The following is a 5,769-nucleotide window of genomic DNA, read 5'->3' on the forward strand; positions in this document are numbered from 1 at the left end:
ATGGTGTTGGTGACGCTCCTGGAGTCAGCTTTACCGCTGTCAAAGTAGCCTATGTCTCTCTTCTGGCCTTCTACACAGGCAAGAAAGAAACACCAAGATCACAAATTTTGATGATAAAAAATACAGCAGTAAGCTCCCTTATGCCCCGCCCCCCCGGTAACAGGCATTTGTTGCTGCATAATAACAAAGCATTGCTTATTAATAAGTTGTTATTCCAGCAGCGCACTCCAAGGCCAGTTCCTATCCGCTCCAGAACGTCTGGGGCTGTGCTGCAATGACTTGAATCACTGAGGGACTAGAGCTGCTAGGATCCGGCTGGTCATCTCTCCCTGTCTCTCTCTCACTTCTCTATTTCCACAGTTTCCTCATGTAGCTAGTTTAGGCTTCCTTATCTGATGACAGCTCCACATAGTCCGACTCCTTATAGGAAGCACGGGGCTCTGATCAAGGTCAAAGAGATAGGGTATGAAGCTGCCAATCCCCTAAGGTCAAGCCTAGAAGCTGGCACAGAGCCACTTCCCCTACTGGTCAAAGCAGGCCCACAGGGAGGACACAGGTCTAGCTCACTTCTCAATGAGCTTGTGTCACAGAATGTGGGGTCACTTTCATCTGCCACATTTTTATTACTGAGGTTATCATCATGTAACAAGTCTTCATGATAACAAAGATTCAGTTATAATTAAACTCCTGCCCAGGACCTTTCTTAAAGGAGTGAACTCAAGTCCTTATCTGCCACACAGTGGTATCTCGTGATCGTCTTGACACTTGCAGCTCAGCACACAGTATGCCCTGTGTTTAAAATCACTGGAGGCCGGCGCCGCGGCTCACTAGACTAATCCTCTGTCTTGCGGCGCCAGCACACCGGGTTCCAGTCCCAGTCGGAGCACTGGATTCTGTCCCGGTTGCCCCTCTTCCAGGCCAGCTCTCTGCTGTGGCCAGGGAGTGCAGTGGAGGATGGCCCAAGTGCTTGGGCCCTGCACCCCATGGGAGACCAGGATAAGTACCTGGCTCCTGCCTTCGGATCAGCGCGGTGCGCCGGCCGCAGCGCACCGGCCGCGGCAGCCATTGGAGGGTGAGCCAATGGCAAAGGAACACCTTTCTCTCTGTCTCTGTCTCTCTCTCTCTCACTGTCCACTCTTGTCTGTCAAAAAAAAAAAAAAAAAAATCATTGGAGTGCTAGCTATTTGCCACTTTTTTCTCCAGATGATGTATTTCCCCCCCTTCTCGTGCTCCGTGGCCCAGGAGGCACATCTTCATGTTCTGGTTCTGGTTGAGGTCAGCCACTGGGCAGTGCCAGCGGGAGGTCAGCGGAGCCGCTGGGGGTGAGTGAGGTCATTGTGTTTATTCTCCGGCTCTGTCCCGGCTGAGTCATTGTGGTTTGACTTCCCGGCTCTCCAGGCAGCCCTCCCCATTTGGCGACACCATGTTCTTTCTGGGTTCATTCAGAGCTGAGGGTGGGGGTGCAGGGTAATGGCTTGCTGCCTCTTGCCAACTCCAGGCTACTGTGTTGGGCTCAGTCACGTTTCCCTTAACTGACTCTCTGCTAAGTTCTCCCAGGGTATCCTGCTTGAGTCTTCTGATGGCTCATGGAGACTGTTACATGTGGCTTGTTTCTTATAGAACTAATATATTAAACTTCCCTCCTCTTCTCCCTTATTTGTTGAGCTGAAATTTGAAGAAGAAAGAGATCTATATGTATCAGTTCTGCTGCAAATACAGTGTTTGGTCAAACTTTGTTGTAAATATCTGTCAAATAAATTGCTAAGAATTATATACTACTATAGTTTCAATGATTTTGTGACTGTTTTCAAATTTACTTTATATAAATGAAATTGGACATCTTTTCATTCAATTATTGATTGTAGTACTTGCCTATTTTCCTACTCAACTGTGATCTTTTTACTTTTTTGTGTTAAACTCTTCATTTAGTAGGGCCATTAATCTTTCGACTATAAATTAAAAATATCTCAAAAAATTTTTAAGATTTATGCACGTATTTAAGATGCAGAGTTACAGACAGAGTGAGGGAGAGACAGACAGAAAGGTCTTCCTTCTGCTGGTTCACTCCCCAAATGGCTGCAACAGCCAGAGCTGGGCCCATCTGAAGCCAGGAGCCAGGAGCTTCCCCCATGTCCCCCAACGTGGGTGCAGGGGCCCAAACACTTGGGACGTCCTCTATTCCTTTCTCAGGCTATAGCAGAGAGCTGGATTAGAAGAGCAGCAGCAGGGACACGAACCATCCCGTATGAGCTGTTGGCACTGCAGGCAGAGGCCTCAGCCCACTACACACAGTGCCGGCCTCAAAAAAAAAAAACTTTTTTTAAACTTTCCCCCTTTTTCTTACTAGAATTGCCTTTTAATGTAGACAATTTTCCCATTTATCTATTGGGTTTTGGTCTTTTGTCCTTCCATTAAGGGTTCTTTACATATTAATAATATCAACCTTCTGTCTATGATACATCTTAGAAATATTTCTTCCTAATCTAATAGTTGTTTTTGACTTTGTTCATAGTGGAGTTTTTAAACATGCCACCTCAGATTTCTCAAGAGTCAAGTTTACCAATCTTTTACTGCCTCTGGATTTGAGGCTTTCCTCACACGAAGGTTAAAGGAAAATTCACCCAGGTTTTCTTCTTCTTTTTTTTTTTTTTTTTTTTTTTTGACAGGCAGAGTGGACAGTGAGAGAGAGAGACAGAGAGAAAGGTCTTCCTTTGCCATTGGTTCACCCTCCAATGGCCGCCGCGGCCGGTGCGCTGCGGCCGGCACACCGCGCTGATCCGATGGCAGGAGCCAGGAGCCAGGTGCTTTTCCTAGTCTCCCATGGGGTGCAGGGCCCAAGCACTTGGGCCATCCTCCACTGCACTCCCTGGCCACAGCAGAGAGCTGGCCTGGAAGAGGGGCAACCGGGACAGAATCCGGCGCCCCGACCGGGACTAGAACCCGGTGTGCCGGCGCCACTAGGCGGAGGATTAGCCTAGTGAGCCGCGGCGCCGGCCCCAGGTTTTCTTCTAGCATTTGTATTTAATATTTTATGCTTTGATCTCTGAGTTTTAAATTTGTTTTGCATTTGGTGAGAGGTATGAGTTTAATTTCATCTTTTTCCAGATGCGCCATTTGTTCCAGCAACATTTAGTAACAAGTGCACCTTCACTCCATGGCTTGAGATGACATGTCATTCTTCTAGTAAATTTTCATTTTATTTCTTTCTATTTCTGGGCTTTTTATTCAATTCCATTCACTTACTGGTCTAGCCAAGGGCCAGACTTCATTTTATGTTTTAGTATCTGATGCTGATAATTTCCCCCAAATGTCTCCTTTTATTTTTAAATGTTTTCCTTGATACTTTTGGACATTTATTTTCCCATATAAACTTTACTGTCAACTTGTCTGGCTCCATAAAAAAGCCTGTTGCTATTTTTATTAGGATGATGATCATTAGTGAGTTGACTTAGGAACAACTAACATCTTTGTGATGCTATCATCCTATCAAAGAATAAGAGGCGTCTTAATTATAGTTTGTTATATAACATCTGTTGATATTTTCATTGGAATTGTAATAAATTCACTAAGCGAGAACTGACATGGCCACCATCAAGTCTGATCTCTTCAATACACACACACACACACACACACACACACATACACTCCAGAATCTAAAAATTCATTCTGGATCTAGAAAGGACCAATTTCACTCTGATCAGCCATGTTCACATATTAGGTACTATTTGCAAAATGATTACCATAAAATCATGTCTCGGTGCTCACAAAGACAGCCACCTGAAGGGGGCGATAAATGACCATGGTGAGCCTTCATAGCATTTAATGGAGTATCTTTCAGTTAACAGTATCCACGTGCAGTGCTTGCTGGCTTCCACAGAGACCCACGGTGGAAATGCAGTTGGTTTACTCTTGCCTTTGCGCAGGCTGATGTATTATCATCCATTATCCTTGACACCTCTGACTCCAATCCTCACCCCAGGTGTGCTCTCTTCCACAGTAGAAGAAAGGTTCAAGATGAGACCATTCATTCATCCTACAGACATTTATTGAGTGCCTTCTGTATATGAAGGTGCCCTTGGAGCTGAACAAGAAGAAGGACCACATCCCAGCTTATGGGGTTTGAATTCTCGGGGCAGAGCCAGAAAACAAGCAAGTGAAATAACATAACCTAATTCCAGGCGGTGAGAGGGGCTTTGAGGGAGAGGAAGGTAGGGCCATTTTGGATCAGACAGTGAGGGAAAGCCTTCCTGAGAGAGAGCCTTTGGGCAGCCTGGAATGACATGAATGGATGAACCACAGGAAGAAGCTTGGAGAAGAATCTCCCATGCACAAGGGAGCATGTGCAGAGCAAGGGTCAATACATGGAGGCCTGCCTGGAAGGGACAGAAAGAGGCAGAGAGAAAGAGCAAAAAGGCCTGGGGTAGGCAGTGCCAAGATCAAGTAGGCAATCTAGGCCAAAAGGAGCTTGGATTTGGTTGTGAAAAAGGTGCATTTAGCAGAGGGAGGGCATTCATGACCTGGTGTATGCTGTAAATCTGCCATGGAGTAGATGTCTATAGTGAGGGTGAAGGTGGGAGACTGGTCAGGAGCCACTCGGCTGTTCCTATGACAGGTGACAGAGCTTGGGCCAGCAGACAGCTGTGGAGAGGAAAAGAAGTGGTGAAGTGGAGCAATATGGGAATGTTCTGGAAGACTTGCTGGCAGACTGGATTTGGGTGTATGGGGAACATAAGAGCCAAGGTAGCTCTCTGGTTGGGGCTTAAGCAACTTGGTGGCACCAGTACTATATTTTGAGAAGGGTGACCACTGGAGAAGGAGCATGTTTGGGGCAACATTACAGAGGTACGTTTCAGACACATTATTCAAGAGACTTGCTTGGAATTATATATTTGAAAGGCAGAGTGACAGAGACAGAGAAGGATGGAGAGATTTTCTACCAGCTGGCCCAAATGGCCCCAACACAGAGATCCGGGCCAAGCTGACGCCAGCCAGGATCTCCATCCTCATCTCCCACATAGAGGGAAGGGGCCCGGGGACTTGGGCCACCTTCCACTGCTTTCCCAGATGCATGAGCAGAAATATGGATCAGAAACAAAGCAGGGAGGACTTGAACCGACACTCAGTATGAGATGCCTGCATTACGAACAGTAGCTTAACAAGCTGTGCCACAATGCCAGCCCCTTGGTTACTAATTTTTAATGTACCAGCACCAGTTATATTTTCTTATTGTATTCTTCTCACATTTCCAGTTGAAGTTATTCCCAGCAAGATGTTTAAGCTGGGTGTAAAAGAAGATAAGATAAATGATCATTTGATTATTTCTTCAAGTCTCAACATTATCTTTGTATATAAATGATTAAGTCAGTGCTTTTTGATATTCACCATTGCTTGGGTTTGGGCATTTAGTGCATATTGGAATGCCTAATTTGAGTCTTGCCTCTGCTTCCATTTCCAGTTTTTTGCTAATGTGCACCCTGGGAGGCAGCAAGTGATAGCCCAAGTGGTTGGATCCCTGTCACCCACAGGAGAGACCCAGATTGAGTTACTGGCTCCTGATTTCAGCCTAGCCCTAGCTTTTGTGGGAATTTGAGAAGTGAGCCAGCATTTGCAAGATTTCTGTCTCTCTGTCTCTCTGCCTTTCAAATAAAATGCATACAAATAAGTAAAAATCTAAAAAATAAAAAACTTAGAGTTGTGATGAAAAGTTGCCTAGCATAGATATAACAATTACTTGTACTTCGTAGCATATCTAATGTGTATTGTTTCTTT

The sequence above is a fragment of the Oryctolagus cuniculus genome, chromosome 3 (assembly GCF_051225735.1).
Source record: "Oryctolagus cuniculus isolate XC-2025 breed Fujian yellow rabbit chromosome 3, ASM5122573v1, whole genome shotgun sequence".
Lineage (NCBI taxonomy): Eukaryota > Metazoa > Chordata > Mammalia > Lagomorpha > Leporidae > Oryctolagus > Oryctolagus cuniculus.